This window comes from Pseudopipra pipra, chromosome 1 (assembly GCF_036250125.1).
Source record: "Pseudopipra pipra isolate bDixPip1 chromosome 1, bDixPip1.hap1, whole genome shotgun sequence".
NCBI classification, from domain to species: Eukaryota; Metazoa; Chordata; class Aves; order Passeriformes; family Pipridae; genus Pseudopipra; species Pseudopipra pipra.
The window spans coordinates 11,909,053-11,914,154 of record NC_087549.1 but is presented as its reverse complement, the minus strand read 5'-3'; positions in this window follow the sequence as shown (position 1 = coordinate 11,914,154).

The following is a 5,102-nucleotide window of genomic DNA, read 5'->3' as shown; positions in this document are numbered from 1 at the left end:
CTGGAGTGGAGTGGAGCCCACACAGGGGCAGGTTTTCTGGCAGGATCTGAGACCCTGTGGAGAACCCACACTAGAGCATGGAAAGAGCATGAGGAGGAAGAAGCGGCAGAGACAAAGTATTATGGACTAACTGAAACCACCATTCCCCATTCTCCTGCACCGCTCGGGGAAAAGAGGTGGACAAGGTGGAAATGAAGGAGTGAAGTTGAGCCTAGGAAGAAAGGTGGGGGCAAAGAGATCTTTTTACTTTTGTCTTTGCTTCTCACTCTTCTACTCTATTTTTAATTGGCAATAAAATAAACTAATTTCCCTAAGTCAAGCCTGTTTTGCCCATGACAGTAATTGGTGAATCTTGCCCCTGTCTTTATCTCAACCCATAAGCTTTTTTGCCTAATTTTTTCCCCTTGTCCTTTTGAGAATGAGGAGTGAGAGGGCAGCTTTGTGGACAGCTGACAGCCAGCCAAGGTCCTCCTTTAGACCTCAGGTAAGATACCCAGAGAAAAATAAGAGACCAAAACAAGTACACTTGAATTTATAGCAGTTCAGGGAAAAAACCTATGTGATTCTGTAAAAAGTAAGCAAAAGAAAATCACTGTGTTACTGAAAGTACAGTAAAAATTCTAGGTTTAAAATAGTTTGACATACCTTCTGCAAAGACCTTATTACTACTCAAACACACTTAAAAACAAATGATCACCTTTGATTATGGTGTTCAAACACAAGCAATGCAAAAATCAAATGCAAGTATGAAAAAACGATTCAATGATCTTGGTAACATACTGTCTCAAATGCATCTTCAAAGTCTTTAATGAAGTGGGAACTACCCACTTCTTTCAGAATATTTTTGGGAATAAAGCCACCCCAACTGACACTAAAAAATACACTACAGTTTGAGAGAAAGCAACCGCAACGTTTCTCTGCAACTGAGCATGAGGGCACTCATAAGCTGAAATACAGACTGGCATTCCTACTGCTTTTACTGGTTGTGAATGAAATACAGCAGCCCAGAAGGTGTGACTCATTAAGGATTTAAAACAAACAGCAGATTGAGTCCTACTATACCATGCTGTGCATGCAAATGGTCTGTCTAAACATGCAAATGCGGTATCAGTAGGAAAACTATGTGCTACTCTCACTGATAAATGTGGTTGACTTATGTTATGCTTATGTTCTGAAAGTTTAGAAGTTTGTACAATTAACAGAAATTAAGGATTGTATGGTACTTTTCAGCTTTGTAAGTAACAGGGCTGACTCCCTGAAGAAGATATGAGGACCTGTGGGTGACATACCCCAGGCAATGACATGGGGGCATTCTGAGAATTCAAAAAGATGAAAAGGAGATGAAATATTATCTCAGGTGCAAAATGCCACACACTGCAGTGTGTAACTGTTAACTGATAACATTGCCACTCTGGAGATTACTGCTGGCAGCCACCAAGCTACTCTTTATTCTAAAGGTAACCACAGAATTGTTTGCAGCTGATGGGTCTTAACTGAGACTAAATGGAAGAGGCAATGAAAATCTTCAGTCTAGTGAAGTAAGTGAAACAGTAAAGCATCAATGTAGTAACAGGTCAGAACTAAGTGAAGCTGAGCTTTGCCCTTCTTGCAGAGGGTACAAAGCAGTGTGTGGTAGCAGTGTGCCCTCATGGATGGGCAGTGGGATGGTGCTTTGTCTGCAAGAAGAGGCAGAACTTTCCCTGGAGAGACAGACATCTGGATTTCCGTGACAGAGAAATACAGCTTCTGGATTACATCAGAGGAAACAGAATTAATGCCTTCACCAACCTTGGCCACAGTATTGGAATGAGCTGTGAAATAGCTCTTACAGGCCTGGCATTCTTGTTCAACTCTGCTGACTTTTTGTGAACTTCTGTGAGACTGAGAATTTTCAGAAAGTAAAGACAACCACAAGAATTCTGGACAGTATTTGGGGATTTATCCAGACCAGACAAATCAGGCAGAGGGTTGATCGGAGACTGATCAGGCACTATCAGGGACCAAAATATTTACAAAGGTTTGCAAAGACATTCACTAACAGGGATGAGATGCAGGAAGGACTGAAGCTTTCAAATGTTCACTTTGGAGAGGAATTTAAGGGCTTGAAAAATGGAGTGGAAGTCCTAGATAAAAAATTTAGCCTGTCAATAAACTTGGCTAAAACCAGGCATTTACAATGAAATTGTCTCCAGTTGGAAGTCAGTGCCCTTGAAGGAAATCACTGGATATGCAAAACCCCACTATTTCTAAGGAAAATTCCCTGCAAACTCTTCAGTCTAGGGATCTGATAAACAGTTGTTCATCTGAATAGGCAGCTCAGGGGTGCTGCACAAGTCACTGACAAGAAAGAGTCAAAAGTCATCTTGGAGCACAAATGTTCTTCCCCTGCTGGTGAGGGTGGTGTGCAGCTGGTCAGGCCAGCCAGGACCAGAAGGAATGCGAGTAAGAGATCGCAATACAGCTGCTCAGTTCAGAGGAGTTCAGCTCAGCTCACTCTTTCAGAGCACTACATTTTACTGGCAGGCCCCCACCAGTCCAAAGAGCTTGTTGAGCACACTGAAAATCAACTTCTGTCTCAGGAAATAAAGGAAGGGACTAGAGGAAGCCAAGATGCTACTTCTGTTTTTAAACAAGGAGGAACTGGTTGAAAATCCAGAAAAGGAAGGCAGTTTGTTTGAAAGTGGTAATGATACACAGAGTTATCTTGTTGCAAGGAAAAAGCACAGGTACCTGGAATAAGGAAAAAAGTAGACTTTTGAAAAGTCAGTGAACAAAAAGGTAATGTCTTTTGATAAGGTGACTTCAAGAATGAAGGCTGCTGAGAGAAACTGGAAGCAAATACATTAAAACCCAAGAAGCAAATTTTCTCTATATGAAGAAAAGACAGGAAGTATAGTAAGAAAAATGTGTAGCAATAAGATTACTTCTGCCAGAAATTAATGCCTTTGAGTAAGTAGTCTTGTGTATCAATAGGGGAAAAAAACCAGTCATTATATATAGTCAACAGCACATAGAAATCTCTACACCAGAGTTGATTTCCTGTGACCACTAATGCAGGTCAGGGAAAGTCATAAACAAAAGGCTACACATAGTGCCTGTGTTCCAGGATAAATCTGTTCATTGTTGCAAATGCCTGAAAGGTCAGCTGGAGAAACTGTAAATTATGCAACATCCTGCACATATCTGTATATCTATATCTATAATCTATATCTATCTCTGAGGAGCAGACCTGGGAGTACATGTGGTTTTAATGATATCCTAAGGTTTGGAAAAAAGGATCAGCAATCTGATCCTCAGTGTTCACTGCATTTTACACACATGATTTAAAACCCATGTGATTATAACTTCAAAGACCTCAGTTGAAGGTGCAAGAGTTCAGACTGGTTTATCTGTGACCTTCATTTAGAATGTGAATTTGAATCAGTTGTCTGCAAATTCTCCAACTCATTAATAAATACAGAACAATTTTGTTGCATGGCACCCTTCCTGGTAATAAATTAAAATCCTGTTAAAAATCAAGTACTTTCACTGTTCATTTCTAATCATGGCTCTGCTCAATTATGCTGCCTTTTTGAAAATCTACCCTGTGTCAATAGTTTCTACTTGTCTTGATTTTTCTTCCCTTTTGCCAGTGCTATAACTGCAAAGCCTGAGGCAGCTGATAGGAATACAATAGAATAGGAATACATTACTGTTATTCTGAGCACCTTAATTTTTAGCTTGGGGATTCTCACATATGCATCTAACTAAAAGTACTGTTCAGGTGCTGGTGCCCCTAACAAGATACTTTATCTGAGAACCATCCAAGAAAAAAATTGTCCTGACCTATTTAGAGGTGTGTCTTCATTGCTGATATCAAAAGCAAACAGACAGTACCAGCCAACAACCCATACCATCTGGTTTATGTGGAATGATCAAGGCTAACAGGGTTTCTTATTGTCTTCTCACAGTTTATTTATAAACCATTGTGGGGTGTGACACAGAAGGGCTCCTAAGAAACCTGACAACTGACTTTAAAAGAATTGGAGGATGAGGTCAGATTTGCAGGCTGTGACTGTTCCTGGACTGGATTCTGTTGGTGATATGAGCATGGAGGCCTTATAATAGATTGTGGAGGCCATGTGAGCTGCTCCTCAGCTGCAGGGATCTCTCTGTATGGCATGTCCTCTGGCTGAGGCTTCATGTCTCTGCAGTTACACGTAAGTGGGATCCTGAAGATACCAGTGATGCTGAAGAACTGGGTCCAAAGTTCCCTGGGGAACTGCTCGAAGACAACAGAGCACTGAGTTTCTTTCTGTTGCTGCTGGTCCCCTTTCAGCTGCCACCACTGCTCCAAGGTTATTACCCAGCATGCAGGGTAAGAGCTTTAAAAAATAAATGGCACAGGAAATCAGGGCCTCACTTGCTTTGTTTTTTTCTTCTTATACATAAAATTATCCACTAAAATGCTGTGTAGGGTTAAATATATAGTGCCCTTCCCCCCATCAGTAATTCCCCAACCATAAGAAAATGCTTCTGCCTGGAAATTGGCACTGATTTTGACATAGGTTAAGACTATAAATGACTCACAAGAACCCAGAGCCCAAGATCAGGAGGGGCACCTGCCGCTGTTTTATTTGAAGCAGCTTCCTTGGTGACACTAATCCACTCGCTCAGTGCTACACCCAGGATGGGCTCTGCTGGCATTCAGGGCTGGAAGCCCTCAGCCCTCCCTGTGCACAGCACATATCGGGGCACACTCAGCTGGGGCAGCCCAGGGCCACGGCTCAGCAAAATGATCTTCCTCATTCAGTCCATTCCACGCTACAACAGGCTGCCCAGGGTGGTGGTGGAGTCACCGTCCCTGGAGGACATTATGGAAAGCGGCACTCAGTGCCGTGGTCTGGTTAACAAGGTGATATCCGGTCACAAGCTGGACTCGATGATCTCAGAGGTCTTTGCCAACCTAATTGATCCTGTGATTCCATGCTGTGGAATGCTCCTTTGTGCCCCTGCTCTGAGCTGTCCCCCCCGTCTGCCCGGGCGTGCCGCGAGCTGCACCAGAAGGAAACCGCTGTTAACCCGAACCAAGCAGGCAACAGGGGCATTTCCGGCTTGGAGCC